At 47.1% G+C, this 19,259-nt stretch overlaps 1 protein-coding gene and 1 long non-coding RNA gene across 2 annotated transcripts in view; one reads left to right on the forward strand and one right to left on the reverse strand.

Moving 5' to 3' along the window:
* ANKRD55 (ankyrin repeat domain 55) overlaps positions 1-19,259 on the reverse strand; it is a 315,713-nt gene that overhangs the window by 284,473 nt on the left and 11,981 nt on the right. The gene's annotated exons all lie outside the window — the stretch shown is intronic.
* The window catches only part of LOC134979992 (uncharacterized), a 35,984-nt gene that overhangs the window by 13,106 nt on the left and 3,619 nt on the right, over positions 1-19,259 (forward strand). The gene's annotated exons all lie outside the window — the stretch shown is intronic.

Consider the following 19,259-nt stretch of genomic DNA (forward strand, 5'->3'; position numbering starts at 1 on the left):
ACGTCCTGTCTTCAACAAGGTAGTGCACAGCACTGCAGCTGTGCGCCATTGCTCTCAGCACACTTCACACTCCGGTCACTGAGGGTGCAGGGCGCTGGGGGGGGGCGCCCTGAGACGCAATAAAAACACCTTGGATGGCAAAAAAATGCATCACATATAGCTCCTGGGCCATATGGATGCAATTTATATAGAAAAGAGGTCGCGCTATAGAGCCAATTAATTGTTCCACACCATTCTCAATTGTAAATATTTATTTAAAACATATAACCATGTAAAAACATAAATGTATATTTTGTTTCTAGAGTATTAAGATCTGGTGTGGTCACAACACCCTCAACTGCATACCAATTATAAATTAATGATTCTCATTCATAAAATTAAGTGAGCTGAATAGTAAAATGTCCAGACCGGCAATATATTATGCCACAAATTCAGTCCGTAATAGGATCCTTTGTATTGATTTGCACCCAATGATAAAAGGACACTGATGTTTTCGTTCAGAAACTGTGCACCACAGATATAAAAAGTCACAGGTACCTTTGCTCACTCTGTCCCTTGTGCTTGTAATACGGGACCTGTTTGCAAGTTTGAGGAGCTTTAAGTGTGACCCGAGCGTCCCCGGGATTACACGGTGTAATGAACAACTATTACCTGTGAGTTGTAGCAGTGTGGTGCATATAAGTGGCAGCTTCTGTGTCCGTATAGCAGGATGAGGAAAGGTTTCCGTACGGGCAGCCCGACAGTTCTCACGAGGGGGCTAATGCTGACCGCTCCAGCGGTCAGCCGCCTCGCTGCTCCGGCTTCCAAAGAACACTGTTCTCTCCGGCACTGTGTGAAGGTAACTTCCACGGTTTGCTAGTAGCAGGTGCCGGGTGCTCTGGAAATGCCGGGGGAAGGTCTGAACCATTCAGCAGTCAGCGATCACTTAAACAGGGAGTCCTATATGGATGCATTTAACCCCTGCCAGAATACATAGAAAAACGGGAGATAAGGCCGCCGATAAGGGGGCGGAGCCTATCTCCTCAGCACACTGGCGCCATTTTCCCTCACAGCTCCGTTGGAGGGAAGCTCCCTGGCTCTCCCCTGCAGTCACTACACTACAGAAAGGGTTAAAAAAGAGAGGGGGGCACTAATTAGGCGCAGTATTAACTATACAGCAGCTATAAGGGGAAAAACACTTATATAAGGTTATCCCTGTATATATATAGCGCTCTGGTGTGTGCTGGCAAACTCTCCCTCTGTCTCCCCAAAGGGCTAGTGGGGTCCTGTCCTCTATCAGAGCATTCCCTGTGTGTGTGCTGTATGTCGGTACTTTTGTGTCGACATGTATGAGGAGAAAAATGATGTGGAGACGGAGCAGATTGCCTGTAATAGTGATGTCACCCCCTAGGGGGTCGACACCTGAGTGGATGAACTGTTGGAAGAAATTACGTGACAGTGTCAGCTCTGTATAAAAGACAGTGGTTGACATGAGACAGCCGGCTACTCAGCTTCTGCCTGTCCAGACGTCTCATAGGCCGTCAGGGGCTCTAAAGCGCCCGTTACCTCAGATGGCAGATATAGACGCCGACACGGATACTGACTCCAGTGTCGACGGTGAAGAGACAAATGTGACTTCCAGTAGGGCCACACGTTACATGATTGAGGCAATGAAAAATGTTTTACACATTTCTGATAATACGAGTACCACCAAAAAGGGGTATTATGTTCGGTGAGGAAAAACTACCTGTAGTTTTCCTGAATCTGAGAAATTAAATGAGGTGTGTGATGATGCGTGGGTTTCCCCCGATAACAACTGATAATTTCGAAAATGTTATTGGCATTATATCCTTTCCCGCCAGAGGTTAGGGTGCGTTGGGAAACACCCCCTAGGGTGGATAAAGCGCTCACACGCTTGTAAGGGCTCTACCCTCTCCTGAGATGGCCGCCCTTAAGGATCCTGCTGATAGAAAGCAGGAGGGTATCCTAAAATGTATTTACACACATACTGGTGTTATACTGCGACCAGCAATCGCCTCAGCCTGGATGTGCAGTGCTGGGTTGGCGTGGTCGGATTCCCTGACTGAAAATATTGATACCCTAGATAGGGACAGTATATTTTTGCCTATAGAGCATTTAAAAGATGCATTTCTATATATGCGTGATGCACAGCGGAATATTTGCAGACTGGCATCAAGTCTAAGTGCGTTGTCCATTTCTACCAGTAGAGGGTTATGGACACGTCAGTGGTCAGGTGATGCGTATTCCAAACGGCATTTGGAAGTATTGCCTTATTAAGGGGAGGAGTTATTTGGGGTCGGTCTTTCAGACCTGGTGGCCACGGCAACAGCTGGGAAATCCACGTTTGTACCCCAGGTCGCCTCTCAACATGAGAAGACGCCGTATTATCAGGCGCAGTCTTTTCGTGGACAAGCGGGCAAAAGGTTCCTCATTTCTGCCCCGTGACAGAGGGAGAGGAAAAAGGCTGCAGAAATCAGCCAGTTCCCAGGAACAGAAACCCTCTCCCGCCTCTGCCAAGCCCTCAGTATACGCTGGGGCTTTACAAGCAGAATCAGGCACGGTGGGGGGCCCGTCTCAATGAATTTCAGCGCGCAGTGGGCTCACTCGCAAGTAGACCCCTGGATCCTTCAGGTGATATCTCAGGGGTACAAATTAGAATTCGAGACGTCTCCCCCTCGCCGTTTCCTAAAGTCGGCTTTACCGATGTCTCCTTCTGACAGGGAGACAGTTTTGGAAGCCATTCACAAGCTGTATTCCCAGCAGGTGATAATCAAGATACCCCTCCTGCAACAGGGAACGGGGTATTATTCCACACTGTTGTGGTACCGAAGCCGGACGGCTCGGTGAGACCGATTCTAAATCTAAAAATCTTTGAACACTTACATACAGAGGTTCAAATTCAAGATTGAGTCACTCAGAGCAGTGATTGCGAACCTGGAAGAAGGGGACTACATGATGTCTCGGGACATCAAGGATGCTTACCTTCATGTCAAAATTTACCCTTCTCACCAAGGGTACCTCAGGTTTATGGTACAGAACTGTCACTATCAGTTCAGACGCTGCCGTATGGATGGTCCACGGCACCCCGGGTCTTTACCAAGGTAATGGCCGAAATGATGATATTCCTTCGAAGGAAGGGAATTTTAGTTATCCCTTACTTGGACAATTCCCTGATAAGGGTAAGATCCAGGGAACAGTTGGAGGTCGGTGTAGCACTATCTCAGGTAGTGTTGCGGCAGCACGATTGGATTCTCAATATTCCAAAATCGCAGCTGGTTCCGACGACTTGTCTTCTGTTCCTAGGGATGATTCTGGACACAGTCCAGAAAAAGGTGTTTCTCCCGGAGGAGAAAGCCAGGGAGTTATCCGAGCTAGTCAGGAACCTCCTAAAACCGAGCCAAGTCTCAGTGCATCAATGCACAAGGGTTCTGGGTAAAATGGTGGCTTCCTACGAAGCAATCCCATTCGGCAGATTCCACGCAAGAACTTTCCAGTGGGACCTGCTGGACAAATGGTCCGGGTCGCATCTTCAGATGCATCAGCGGATAACCCTGTCACCAAGGACAAGGGTGTCCCTCCTGTGGTGGTTGCAGAGTGCTCATCTTCTAGAGGGCCGCAGATTCGGCATTCAGTACTGGGTCCTGCTGACCACGGATGCCAGCCTGTGAGGCTGGGGAGCAGTCACACAGGGAAGGAATATCCAGGGCTTATGGTCAAGCCTGGAGACATCACTTCACATAAATATCCTGAAGCTAAGGGACATTTACAATGCTCTAAGCTTAGCAAGACCTCTGCTTCAAGGTCAGCCGGTGTTGATCCAGTCGGACAACATCACGGCAGTCACCCACGTAAACAGACAGGGTGGCACAAGAAGCAGGAGGGCAATGGCAGAAGCTGCAAGGATTCTTCGCTGGGCGGAAAATCATGTGATAGCACTGTCAGCAGTATTCATTCCGGGAGTGGACAACTGGGAAGCAGACTTCCTCAGCACGACCTCCACCCGGGAGAGTGGGGACTTCACCCAGAAGTCTTCCACATGATTATAAACCGTTGGGAAAAACTCGACAGGTATTGCGCCAGGTCCTGGGACCCTCAGGCAATAGCTGTAGACGCTCTGGTAACACCGTGGGTGTACCAGTCAGGGTATGTGTTCCCTCCTCTGCCTCTCATACCCAAGGTACTGAGATTGATAAGATGGAGAGGAGTAAGCACTATATTCGTGGCTCCGGATTGGCCAAGAAGGACTTGGTAACCGGAACTTCAAGAGATGCTCACGGAGGATCCGTGGCCTCTACCTCTAAGAAGGGACCTGCTCCAGCAAGGACCCTGTCTGTTCCAAGACTTACCGCGGCTGCGTTTGACGGCATGGCGGTTGAACGCCGGATCCTGAAGGAAAAAAGGCATTCCGGATGAAGTCATCCCTATCCTGATCAAAGCCAGGAAGGATGTAACCGCAAAAACATTATCACCGCAATTGGCGAAAATATATTGCGTGGTGCGAGGCCAGTAAGGCCCGACGGAGGAAATTCAACTGGGTCGATTCCTACATTTCCTGCAAACAGGAGTGTCTATGGGCCTGAAATTGGGGTCCATTAAGGTTCAAATTTCGGCCCTGTCAATTTTCTTCCAAAAAGAACTAGCTTCAGTCCCTGAAGTTCAGACGTTTGTAAAAGGGGTACTGCATATACAGCCTCCTTTTGTGCCTCCAGTGGCACTTTGGGATCTCAATGTAGTTTTGGGTTCCAAAAGTCACATTGGTTTGAACCACTTAAATCTGTGGAGTTAAAATATCTCACATGGAAAGTGGTCATGCTGTTGGCCCTGGCCTGGGCCAGGCGCGTGTCAGAATTGGCGGCTTTATCCTGAAAAAGCCCTTATCTGATTTTCCATTCGGACAGGGCGGAATTGAGGACTCGTCCTCAGTTTCTCCCTAAGGTGGTTTCAGCGTTTCACCTGAACCAACCTATTTGTGGTGCCTGCGGCTACTAGGGACTTGGAGGACTCCAAGTTGCTAGACGTTGTCAGGGCCCTGAAAATATATGTTTCCAGGACGGCTGGAGTCAGGAAATCTGACTCGCTGTTTATCCTGTATGCACCCAAAAAGCTGGGTGCTCCTGCTTCTAAGCAGTATATTGCTCGTTGGATTTGTAGTACAATTCAGCTTGCACATTCTGTGGCAGGCCTGCCACAGCCAAAAATCTGTAAATGCCCACTCCACAAGGAAGGTGGGCTCATCTTGGGCGGCTGCCCGAGGGGTCTCGGCTTTACAACTTTGCCGAGCAGCTACTTGGTCAGGAGCAAATACATTTGTAAAATTCTACAAAATTGATATCCTGGCTGAGGAGGACCTGGAGTTCTCTCATTTGGTGCTGCAGAGTCATCCGCACTCTACCGCCCATTTGGGAGCTTTGGTATAATCCCCATGGTCCTTACGGAGTCCCCAGCATCCACTTAGGACGTTAGAGAAAATAAGAATTTACTTACCGATAATTCTATTTCTCGTAGTCCGTAGTGGATGCTGGGCGCCCATCCCAAGTGCGGATTGTCTGCAATACTGGTACATAGTTATTGTTACCAAAAAATCGGGTTATTGCTGTAGTGAGCCATCTTTTCTAGAGGCTCCTCTGTTATCATGCTGTTAACTGGGTTCAGATCACAAGTTGTACGGTGTGATTGGTGTGGCTGGTATGAGTCTTACCCGGGATTCAAAATCCTTCCTTATTGTGTACGCTCGTCCGGGCACAGTATCCTAACTGAGGCTTGGAGGAGGGTCATAGGGGGAGGAGCCAGTGCACACCAGATAGTCCTAAAGCTTTCTTTAGATGTGCCCAGTCTCCTGCGGATCCGCTATTCCCCATGGTCCTTACGGAGTCCCCAGCATCCACTACGGACTACGAGAAATAGAATTATCTGTAAGTAAATTCTTATTATTATTTCTAAACCAAAACCAATGGTTACTGACCATCAGTTCAAAACCAATTAGAAATTAAAAAACAATGGAAAACACATCCTACTAGAAGCACTGCACAGCAGAGACGTGCCGTCAAACTCCTGAGATTTTATATATGAACAATTAGAATAATACAAAGAAGATATTTATAACATGCACATCTTTGTTTATTGTAATCCTTTTTATAGCTAACACTCAGAAGCTTTGTGGAGATCCCTGCAGCTGCAGGGAGAGGTCAGATGAGGCAGCAACAGCTCTGCTTAGGTTCTACAGTCAGACACTGCTTTGCAGAGCTGGGGGCAGGGACACACCACGGGCAGTAAAGCTGCACAGAAAGGGAGCTAATAGAGGCATGCCTCTGAGTGTGGGAGAGGGACTTGTGCACTGAAGCACACTTGGGTATGTCGAGTGACCAGGAAGTGCACTGTAGTCGGAGCTCAGTCAGTAGCAGCAAGAGAAGACACAGGAAAGCAAATAGGAGACTCAGTGGACACTGTAGCTTAGTGTAGTTAGGGGAGAGTTATAGTGAGTAGGGAGTGAGACAAGCTTCCAGCATTCCGACCCATTCCCACGTGTGCCTCCCAAGACATTCACCTCACCGCACGTCGCTGCTGCATGGATCAATATGACTTACTGATAAGTACAATTGCTAATTGTATTTATTTTAACTCTTTGACCTTGGCAAGAACCTTTGTACAAAAATTGCATTAGCCTCAGCGAGTGTTCCACAAACTGTCAAAAATGAGAAATCCAAATCATATCCAAATCTATTTTCTGTTCTTTTTATTTGCTGGAACAACGATGAGTTTTGGGGATTATGAAGAATAAACTGCTTTATGAGTTTTTGAATTGCTCACTGGTCACAGAGATATGGACTAGGTAGTGATTTATTACAGTCTGCGGCATGACATTGTAGCCTTTGCACAGAGGCCTTCTGAATCAATGCTCAGGTCACTCACAATTTACGTATTTTCTAAACCCAGTTTAGATGATCATCACACACCTCTATCCTCCTGATGAGGTCTATGTAACTTACATTTCCCAGAATCTTTGGCTCATAACAATGCTAGATTTGCACATATATGGGGATATATGTATCAAAGCTTGGCCAGAGATAACGTGGAGAGAGATAAAGTATCAACCAATCAGCTTCTAACTGCTTAACTCTGAACGGGTGTGTTATAGAAGATCTAGAGTAACTAGACAGACAGTCATTAGGTCGACCCCATAGAGTCAACATGCATTAGGTCAACAGGGTCGAAATGTCAACAGTTAAAAGGTAGACAGTAGGTAAGGTTGACAGGTACAAAAGATTGACAGGGTCATAAGGTCAACCTGAAAATGGTCAACACAAAAAAAGTCAACACAAGTTTTTTAGGGTTTTTTATCTTTCATCATATGTGACCATTAGTGGAAATGAGTACCCTTCGCTTGCCACGCTTAGCGTAAGGTGGCTCACTCTAATACCACTGCACTTGCCACAGGTTACTATTGCAAGTCATAGTCCGCGTGGATGGTAAATTAAGCAAAAGTAAAAAAAAAATGTAAAAATAAATCCTTGTGTCAACCATTTCAACCATTGGCGGGATGTAATGGGGTGCAAGTTTTTTTTGCAAGAGAAACCCGCACCTTCTCGCACATTACAAGGTGCGAGTTTGTCCCCTAACTCGCCCAATGTAATAGCGTGCAAGTTTTTAAGTTTGAGTCTATTACATTGTACAATGTAGTGCAAGTTTTCTAGAATTAAAACTCGCACAATGTAATGTAATGTTTCATTACATTGTGCTAGTTTGACAGAAGCATGCGCAGATCAGTGAGATCCGTGCATGCTTCTGTTTGTAAAAGTAAAGAAATAGAGTACTTAAAAAGTAAAAAAAAAAAACACCAAAAGACGTGCAGGTCCCCCCAAAAGTTAATCCGCCACCCCTGGGCTGTGGGTGGCAACTTCACCGTAGGCCGCAAGGTTAATTGGGGTCACCCACAAGAGTGACCTCAATTAACCTTGCAGTCTGCGGTAGACTGCAGGTTCCCAACATAGACTATACTGGGGATTTTTCCCCCCATTTTAGCCTATGCGCGTACCTTGATTGGCAGGCTGGGAGCGTGCAGCCAATCAGGAGAGCGCTATGATAGATAGAAGTGTGGAGAACCTACCCTACACAGGTCAGGCTCTATTTGGGGAGCGTTGGATGCGTGGATTTCCACGGCAACCACATGTAAGTCACCTTTCCTTCCCTCTGCTACACCTTCTACGAAGAATCCAGTTTCTTCAGCTGTGCCGCAGTCCTTTCGGACCGCTAAGGTAAAAATGTCCAAGCCTACTACCACTTTCTTTAGAGGTGGTCGGGCAAAATCAAAAACGCCTGCACCAGCAGGCTACCAGGACCAGATACCTGCTTCTGGTTCCTCAAAATCCTCAGCATGAGGATGGACCTCAAAGCCTGGAGGAAGGGCTGGTGTGTACGAGACTCAGACGTTTCAGACACATGTGGGTGTCGTCCGGCCTGGATCCCTGGGTACAGGATATTGTGTCCCAGGGGTACAGACAGGAGTTTAAAGAACTCCCGCCTCACTGATTCTTCAAATCAGGCTTGCCAGCTTTGCTGACAGACAGGGCTATCCTACAGGAAGCCATCCTAAAATTGGAAAAGTCACTGGTCATTGTCCCAGGGACACCTCATATGCGAAACAAGGGTTTTCTTTTAGTGGTACTGAAACCGGATGGTTGAATTTGAAATCGTTCAACCCTTACCTGAGGGTGTTCAAATCCAATATGGAGTCTCTCAGAGCAGTGATTTCAGGTCTGGAGGAGGGAGAATTTCTGGTATCCCTGGATATCAAGGATGCGTACCTCCACATTCCGATTTTGCTGACGCACCAGGCTTATCTCAGATTTGCACTGTTGGACAGTCACTATCAATTTCAGGCACTGTCATTTGGCCTTTCCACAGCACCGAGGGTGTTCACCGAGGGTGTTCAATGCTCAGGCCACTCACAATTTACGTATTTTCTAAACCCAGTTTAGATGATCTGTTTATTCTCCATAGTGCTGAAACATGCATAACAAAAAATGTTGAGGGATTTTCCCAGCACCTGATTGGACAATATAGTACACAACTCAGATCCACTAAGCTTAAGAAGTGTAAAGGTAGCGAAGATTAATTGTATTAATTGTTTTAGTGAGGCTGCTTCTATAGAACATCACATGCTCATCACACACCTCTATCCTCCTGATGAGGTCTATGTAACTTACATTTCCCAGAATCTTTGGCTCATAACAATGCTAGAGTAGCACATATATGGGGACATATGTATCAAAGCTTGGTCAGAGATAAACGTGGAGAGAGATAAAGTATCAACCAATCAGCTTCTATCTGCTTAACTCTGAACGGGTGTGTTATAGAAGATCTAGAGTAACTAGATAGACAGTCATTAGGTCGACCCCATAGAGTCAACATGCATTAGGTCAACAGGTTCGAAATGTCAACAGTTAAAAGGTAGACAGTAGGTAAGGTTGACAGGTACAAAAGATTGACAGGGTCATAAGGTCAACCTGAAAATGGTCAACACAAAATAAAGTCAACACAAGTTTTTTAGGGTTTTTTATCTTTCATCATATGTGACCATTAGTGGTACGCTTGCCACGCTTAGCGTAAGGTGGCTCACTCTAATACCACTGCACTTGCCAAAGGTTACTATTCCCAGTCATAGTCCGCGTGGATGGTAAATTAAGCAAAAGTAAAAAAAAAATGTAAAAAGAAATCCTTGTGTCAACCATTTCAACCATTGGCGGGATGTAATGGGGTGCAAGTTTTTTTTGCAAGAGAAACCCGCACCTTCTCGCACATTAGAAGGTGCGAGTTTGTCCCCTAACTCACCCAATGTAATAGCGTGCAACTTTTTAAGTTTGAGTCTATTACATTGTGCAATGTAGTGCAAGTTTTCTAGAATTAAAACTCGCACAATGTAATGTGATGTTTCATTACATTGCGCTAGTTTGACAGAAGCATGCACAGATCAGTGAGATCCGTGCATGCTTCTGTTTGTAAAAGTAAAGAAATACAGTACTTAAAAAGTAAAAAAAGAAAACACCAAAAGACGTGCAGGTCCCCCCAAAAGCATATCCGCCACCCCTGGGCGGTGGGTGGCTACTTCACCGGAGGCCGCAAGGTTAATTGGGGTCACCCACAAGAGTCTGCGGTAGACTGCAGGTTCCAAACATAGACTATACTGGGGATTTTCCCCCCCCATTTTAGCCTATGCGCGCAGCTTGATTGGCAAGCCAGGAGCGTGCAGCCAATCAGGAGAGCGCTATGATATAGCGCTTACTGATTGGCTGGCGGGTCCCCAAGTGACAGAAGTCACGAGTGGTCCTGGCAATTGGGAAAAGAGATCCATGTGTACACATGGATCGCCTTATTTTCTCTTACGTCCTAGAGGATGCTGGGGTCCACATTAGTTCCATGGGGGTATAGACGGGTCCACTAGGAGCCACTGGCACTTTAAAAGTTTGAGAGTGTGGGCTGGCTCCTCCCTCTATGCCCCTCCTACCAGACTCAGTTTAGAAAATGTGCCCGGAGGAGCCGGTCACAGCTAGGGGAGCTCTCCAGAGTTTCTCTAGTAAAAGTTTATTTTAGAGTTTATTATTTTACAGGGAGGATTCTGGCAACAGCCTCCCTGCTACGAGGGACTAAGGGGGGTCAGTAGTGTCCGCCCTGTGGGGTCTGAGCCACTCTCTCCGCTGACAGGACACTGAGCTCCTGAGGAAATTGAACGTTTGCCGCCACAGGGGATCGCTCACCCCAGCAGCATGCCACCACCCCCTTACAGAGCCAGAAGATCAGTGGAGAGTTAGTCACCGGCCCCCTGGCAAGCGGGGAGCTGGTGTGAAGATGGCGGCAACAGGGTAGGGAGCGTAGTATTAACTGCGCTCCGGGGCTCAGCGGTACATGGTGCGGCACTGTGAGGGGTGCCCTGAGCCAGCGCCTACACCCTACGCTGTCCAGCAAGCCTTTCAGGGTCCCAGGATCGCTGACAGCACAATTCCTCAGGCCAGTATAATCTTCAGAAGAGCGGGAAGACAGTGCCATAAAAGGGGGCGGAGCTTCTCCTCAGAGCGGACCCAGCAGTGATCAGCACCATTTTCCTTCCTGCAGAAGCGCGGACAGGGAGAGCTGTCCCTCCAGATCAACTCCAGCTGCCTTGTACGGTACCAGGGGGTTCTAGAAGGGGGAGAGGCTGTGTAAAGTCTGTGTAGCCTGTTAAGGTACACAGACAGCGCTGGTAGTGTTATTAGTTCTACCTTAAAAAGCGCTGTGTGTGGTTGGCTCCAATCTCTGGGTGGGATTCACTTCTTTTCACCCCTTTCCACACCAGTTCTGGTTCTGCCCTCAGGGGCGTGGTATCATTATCTCAGCTTGCTACCCCCAAAGTAGGGAGGCACCCAACCCTTTACACAGCTAAACCTGATCACTATGGGCGCAATATGCGCGATAACGGAGATCATTTTAGAAAGGAAATTGGGCGTGATATATGATTTGAATCCCACCCTCTGTGTCTCTCTGTGGCATGCTTGCTGGGGGGGAAACTGTGTCTGACATTTCCGTGTGTGTGTGTGTGTGTGTTTAGGTGTTTACTATCTCACATAGCTATGTCTAAGCACTCTGGGGGTCATTCCGAGTTGATCGCTAGCTGCCGTTGTTCGTAGCGCAGCAATCAGGCTAAAAATCGGCATTTCTGCGCATGCATACGCACTGCAATGCGCACGCGCGATGTACGGGTACAAAGTCCTTTGTGGTTTTGCACTGGTTCTAGCGACGATTCCAAACGCACAGCCGATCGCAAGTAGATTGACATGAATTGGGCGTTTCTGGGAGGCAACTGACCGTTTTCAGGGAGTGTTTGGAAAAATGCAGGCGTGGCAGAAAAAACGCAGGCGTGGCTGGGCGTTTGCTGGGCGGGTGTGTGATGTCAAAAGCCGTCCCTCCATCGTTAGAATCAACGCACACGAAGAGTAACTACAGGGCTGGTCTTGTTTTGCACAAAACGATTTTGCAGGCGCTCTGCTGCACAAGCGTTCGCATTTCTGCAAAGCAAAAATACACCCCCAGTGGTCGGCGACAATGCGTTTGCACGGCTGCTAAAAACTGCTAGCGAGCGATCAACTCGGAATGACCCCCTCTGTGTCATATGCTGCAGAAGATGTTTCCTCTCAGGAGGGATCCATTCCATGTACACAGGATTGTAATGCTTTGTCTCAGATCCCCATTGTTGAAGCTAATACTGAGACTGCAACTCAGGTGTTGAAGAAGTCTATGGCAGTTTGGTCAGGCTCTGTCCCTATTCCCGCAAAATCCCCTAGCATGTTCCCACAGATGCGTGCACTTGCCCAAATCATGCAAAATGACACGGATACAGGGGGCAGCATCCCTTACTAAGGGGGTGCAGCTCATGATTGAGGCCATTAGAGATGTGTTAAATATTAATTACACTACACCTGAGCAGGTTGAGGAGGCTTACTTCACAGACAATAAGAAAGCCCAGCTAACCTCCCCTGCGTCTAAAGAATTAAACGCTATATTTGAAAAATCCTGGGAAAACCCAGAGAAAAAACTCCTGATCCCAAAAAGGGTTCTGGTTGCTTTTCCCTTCCCTGAGGAAGATAGGAAAAAATGGGTTAACCCACCCATTGTGGACGCATCTGTTTACAGACTGTCTAAAAAGGTGGTTTTACCTGTCCCTGGATCTACCGCGTTAAAAGAACCGGCTAATCATAAAATTTACACTACGCTCAAATCCATATACACTGCTTCAGGAGTGGCGTTAAGACCCACTATTGCCTGCGCATGGATTTCTAAAGCCATAGTAAAGTGGTCAGGCATATTACTAGAGGATTTGGAGACAATGGATAGAGGTGACATTGAATTGTTTTTACGTAACATACAGGATCCTGCGGGGTTCATGGTGGAATCCATGAAGGACCTGGGGACGCTGACTGCACGGATATCTTCCATGTCGATCTCAGCCCACAGGGGTCTCTGGCTACGCAAATGGTCTGCAGATGCAGAATCCAGGAGAAGTGTGGAGAACCTACCCTACACAGGTCAGGCTCTATTTGGGGAAGCGTTGGATGCATTGATTTCCACGGCAACCACAGGTAAGTCACCTTTCCTTCCCTCTGCTACACCTTCTACGAAGAATCCAGTTTCTTCAGCTGTGCTGCAGTCCTTTCGGACCGCTAAGGTAAAAATGTCCAAGCCTACTACCACTTTCTTTAGAGGTGGTCGGGCAAAATCCAAAAAGCCTGCACCCGCAGGCTACCAGGACCAGATACCTGCTTCTGGTTCCTCAAAATCCTCAGCATGAGGATGGACCTCAAAGCCTGGAGGAAGGGCTGGTGTGTACGAGACTCAGATGTTTCAGACACATGTGGGTGTCGTCCGGCCTGGATCCCTGGGTACAGGATATTGTGTCCCAGGGGTACAGACATGAGTTTAAAGAAGTCCCGCCTCACTGATTCTTCAAATCAGGCTTGCCAGCTTTGCTGACAGACAGGACTATCCTACAGGACGCCATCCTAAAATTGGAAAAGTCACTGGTCATTGTCCCAGGTCCACCTCATATGCGAAACAAGGGTTTTCTTTTAGTGGTACTGAAACCGGATGGTTGAATTTGAAATCGTTCAACCCTTACCTGAGGGTGTTCAAATTCAATATGGAGTCTCTCAGAGCAGTGATTTCAGGTCTGGAGGAGGGAGAATTTCTGGTATCCCTGGATATCAAGGATGCGTACCTCCACATTCCGATTTTGCTGACGCACCAGGCTTATCTCAGATTTGCACTGTTGGACAGTCACTATCAATTTCAGGCACTGTCATTCGGCCTTTCCACAGCACCGAGGGTGTTCACCAAGGTGATGGCGGAGATGATAGTTCTCCTCCGCAGACAAGGGGTGAACATAATCCCATATCTGGATGATCTGCTGATAAAGGCATCGTCCAGGGAGAAGTTGTTGCAGTCCATTGTTCTCACAACTCATCTCAGGGAACACGGTTGAATACAAACAATGGTCCGGGATGTCCTGAAGCCAGCCCGGGTTTCGGTTCATCAGTGCATTCGCCTTCTGGGGAAGATGGTGGCCTCTTTAGAGGCTCTACAGTATGGAAGGTTTCATGTTCGGCCCTTCCAACTGGATCTCCCGGACAAGTGGTCGGGATCTCATCTACACATGCGCCAGAGAATACATCTGTCGAAAGCCAGGATTTCACTCCTCTGGTGGCTGCTACTACTACCTCACCTTCTGGAAGGCCGCAGGTTCGGGATTCAGGACTGGATCCTTCTAACCACGGATGCGAGTCTCTGGGGCTGGGGCGCAGTCAATCAAGTGGTAACCTTCCAAGGAAGGTGGTCAAGCCTGGAATCCAGCCTTCCATAAACATTCTGGATCTAAGAGCCGTCTACAACGGTCTTCTCCAAGCGGCCCATCTTCTGCGAGATCGAGCCATTCAGGTGCAGTTGGTCAATGTAACGACGGTGGCTTACATAAACCGACAGGGCGGAACGAAGAACGGAGCTGCAATGTCAGAGGTTACAAGAATCTTCCTCTGGGCAGAAAAAAACACGTTGGCGATGTCAGCAATATTCTTTCCGGGAGTAGACAACTGGGAAGCGGACTTCCTCAGCAGACACGATCTCCATCCAGGAGAGTGCGGACTCCATCCGGAGGTGTTCACGGAGGTAACAGATCTTTGGGGTGTACCTCAAATAGACATGATGGCCTCTTGTCTCAACAAGAAGCTTCGGCAGCATTGTTCCAGGTCGAGGGACCCGCAAGCCGTGGCGGTGGACGCCCTCATGACTCCGTGGGTCTTCCAGTCAGTGTACGTGTTTCCTCCACTTCCACTCATTCCAAGAGTTCTAAAACTCATAAGGAGAACAAGAGTTTAGGCAATCCTCATTGCTCCAGACTGGCCAAGAAGGGCTTGGTACGCGGTTCTTCTGGATCTACTGCTAGAAGAGCCAAGGCCTCTTCCTCTTCGGGAGGACCTGCTGCAGCAGCGGCCATTCGCTTATCAAGACTTACCACGGCTACGTTTGACGGCATAGAGGTTGAACGCCAGATATTAGCTCGGAAGGGTATTCCGAACAAGGTTATTCCTACCCTGATACAGGCTAGGAATGAAGTAACATCTAAACATTACCATCGTATTTGGAAAAAATATGTATCTTGGTGTGAGTCCAAGAAGTTTCCTACGGTGGAGTATCAACTGGGATGGTTTCTCCTCTTCCTGCAAGCAGGTGTGGATAGGGGCCTGAGGTTGGGATCCGTAAAGGTCCAGATTTCGGCCCTATCCATTTTCTTCCTGTAACAGTTGGCTTCCCTCCCTGAGGTTCAGACTCTCTCAAACTCTTAAAGTGCCAGTGGCTCCTAGTGGACCCGTTTATACACCCATGATACTAATGTGGACCCCAGCATCCACTATGGACTATGAGAAAAGGATTTACCGGTAGGTAATTAAAATCCTATTATTTTATTTATTTATTAACAGTTTCTTATATAGCGCAGCAAAATCCATTGCGCTTTACAATTGGAAATAACAATAATACAACAATACTGGGTAATAACAAACAGGGGTAATAACAAACAGTCATAGAGGTAGGAAGGCCCTGCTCGCAAGCTTACAATCTATAGAGAAATAGGCATGGATACACAAGGATAGGCGCTATCTATTGCATAGTTGTCCGCCAGATTCCAAAGGTTTTTGGTGGGCTGTATGATATGGTCACACAGCAATTATGAACCGGGGTCTAGAGGAAGGGAAAGTGAAGAATGAGAAGACATGTGAGGATATGTGTGGAGTGGACTGTGCAGAGTGGATGCAATTTGATAGGAAAGTTTATTAAAGTTATGTGGGCAGTTCTGGAATTTAATACGCTTGCCTGAAAGGTGAGTTTTAAGGGAACACTTGAAGGTTTGGAGACTAGAGGAGAGTCTTATTGTGCATGGGAGGGCATTCCACAGAGTGGGTGCAGCCTGAAGAAAGTCCTGAGATCGTGAGTGGAAGTGAGTAATGAGTGTGGATGAGAGACGCAGATCTTGTGAAGAGCGAAGAGGTCGGGTTGGGAGATATTTTGAGATAAGCAAAGTGATGTACGTTGGTGTAGTTTGGTTAATGGCCTTGTGTGTGAGTAAAAGTATTTTATATTAAATACGGTAGAATATAGCACTCCATTACTTTTGGCCACATATGTGTGTCAACCATTGTCATGTTGACATTTTAAATCTGGCAATCTTTTGTTCCTGTCGACCTTTTGTATATGTCGACCTTAAGCACTCTCTACATTTAGCTATTGACCTTTTCACCCTGTCAAACTTTTGACCCTGTCGACCCAATGTATGTCGACCATATGGTGTCAACCTACTGACTGTCAACCTAGACACTATCAAACTATCTATTGGAACCCACTCCAAACATGCATTGGAGAGGTAATTGGGACACTGCTTATGCCGTTGGCATGCATGTCTGAATAGGGGGTGGAACCTCAGGAAACGGGGGTATAGCCTTGGTACACCTCATTTGCTTCACTGTGTGTGTGTGTGTGTGGGGGGGGGGGGGGGGGGCAGCACTCTCCGAGATGCTGGGCTGCCCCTGGGCTCTCCCTTCACTGTGCATAGATGCCATGCACATCGCATGTGCTCACCATCGACTTATCCCTGCCACAGAACACTGTAGCCCGCGAGTGGGGAGTGGGACAGTCTCATAAAAACGGGACTGTCCCGTTGAAAGTGGGACAGTTGGGAGGTATGCTACAGTAACTGTCATTTTCAAACACAGGAGCTTGTATAAAACAAAATAATTGTTTCCTCTTAAAAAAGCCCATTAGAACATATTAAAGATTTATTTGTTAAACTTTTGTCTCTGATATTAATGTGAAATGTCTGTGTCCGCATTAATATCCCACATTCAGATAACTGAGCTTGTTAACACAGAAAACATTGAGGATATCCCTGTTGTAGGCTGTCATCCCCCTAGTCCTGTATGGGAATAGAAGTCTTCTTCAAATTAATATCCGAAAAGTTTAGCATCTTCAGATGGCTTTATCAGCTTTTTCCAAAGGAAAGGGGTATTGGAGTGTAGAGAGGTCGGGATCTCTTCAGATGCTTCTGCTCCTTCCGACTGTTTTCTGTGCTTATACATGCACAAGAGCACTGACGTTGGCACGAGAGCACTGACGGGCAGTTGGCCATTAAGATAGAGCACCATATAAGATAAAAAGAATGATATTTTTATGCAACTTTCCTTTCCGCTCAGGACTGGACTGGGACAAAAAAAATCTGACTGTGACCCGGGGCAGATCTAGAGTTTTTATATTGGAGGGGCATTTTATCAATTAATGTAGACTCCTGACCTGTTACTAACTCCTCTTACTTATTAGTCTTAGTATTCTTATAGTTTACCTCATTCCATGTTTTAAAATACTTAGATCAGAGCCCATTCTGCAGGGGATTCAAACTCTAAACCACATGTGTCATGTTCAGACATTTAACAGTAGAGTTATCTGCAGTTATACAGTATGTGTTTGTACCATGGTAATGATGATAACCTTGGATTTTACCTTAGCATAGTCAGTGACTACAGTATGTATGCCGTTCTTCTAGATTCTACCAGTAGTAACCTTCATAAACTATCCTGCCTAAGTACATCCCCTTTATACAGTCCATACATACATGTAATTGTACATATTTTCTCTTTCTTCACTTTTACATCCTCCTGACTCTTGACTAACATTCCTTTGTGACCATATCATACAGCCCACCAAGAACCTCTGCAATCTTGCTGGATCATTATGTAAGAGGTAGCACCTATCCTTGTGTATAAATGCCTACTTCCCTATAGATTGCAAGCATGCAAGCCGGGCCCTCTTACTTCTACGTCTGTTATTACCCAGTCTTACTTTATAACTGTTTGATCCCAACTGTAAAGTGCAAGGGAATATGTAAGATCCTTCTCTGGCCGGGCTGCTCCATAGAGGTTGCAAGAGTTAAATTAGATGCTTGCAAATAAAATATATGAAATATATGTGTGTTTTGATCCTTAAGCAGTTTATAGCAGATATGGGGGTCATTCCGACCCGATCGCTCGCTGCAGTTTGTCGCAGCGATCGGGTCGGAATTGCGCATGCGCCGGCGCCGCAGTGCGACAGTGCATGGCAGTCGTCATTGCCTAGCGATCACCTCTGAGACAGAGACGGTCGCTGGGCGGAAGGGGGCTGGACGGCGGCGTTAAGCCACCGTTTAGGGGGAGTGGTCTGGCCAATGCATGCATGGCCGGACCGTTGGGCAGCAACGAACAACTCCCGGCCAGCCGCAAGAGCTGCGCTGGCCGGGAGTTTCTCCAGAAATACAAAAGCATCGCCGCTGTGCGATGCTTTTGTATTTGTGCGGGGGGAAGCCGGACTGACATGCGGGGCGTCCCCCCGCATGTCAGGGAAGATGATCGTAGCTGTGCTAAACTCGGAATGACCCCCATGAGGCAGACGTGTCTCTACACTAAAGTCCCTGTAATTAGAAGTGGAATGTTTCAGCTGTCCAACCTTTAGAGAGCACTGATAACAACTAAAGGATACAACTCTCTGGGCTAAAAGACTCATGAGAACTTGCTGAAATGCAGAAATGTGTAATGTTGCTAAAATGTTCTGTATTGTTCTGTAGAAATTTGTAGTTATTACTAAACTCCTTTGTGACGTATTCATTATATATTCATTATGTGAAACTTTGCCATAAAAACCCCTAGAAAGTAAACGAGCGTAGCTCAGAATCAGCTTTTGACATAGACACTGCTTTTGTGTCTTGATTTCTGACTCCCAGCAGCTGGTACAAGAATCATCAGACAACTGAAGGATATTGCTAGACAAATAGAATATCCTTAAAGGGCCCTACACATATGGCGATGTGCCGCCGTGGGGGCCCGATGGCCTATACAACCGGCGGGCGACCCGGCGGCGGGGGGGAGTGATGGGGATAGTGAAGCTTCTTCACTCCCCCCCGTCACCTGGCTCCATAGCAGTGGATACTAATATGGACGAGATTGTCCATATTGGCCTGCCTGCATAAGCGACGGGGCACCAACGATAAATGATTGCGGGGCCATGCATCGTTCACCGTTGCTGCCTCCACACTGAATGATATGAACAAGTTCTCGTTCATTAATGAATGAGAACGTTCATATCGTTCAGTGAAATCTGCCAGTGTGTAGGGCCCATAACATTGTAATCAGAGATCATTTAAATAAATAATACATTTTGCAATG

Source organism: Pseudophryne corroboree, chromosome 1 (genome assembly GCF_028390025.1).
Source record: "Pseudophryne corroboree isolate aPseCor3 chromosome 1, aPseCor3.hap2, whole genome shotgun sequence".
NCBI classification, from domain to species: Eukaryota; Metazoa; Chordata; class Amphibia; order Anura; family Myobatrachidae; genus Pseudophryne; species Pseudophryne corroboree.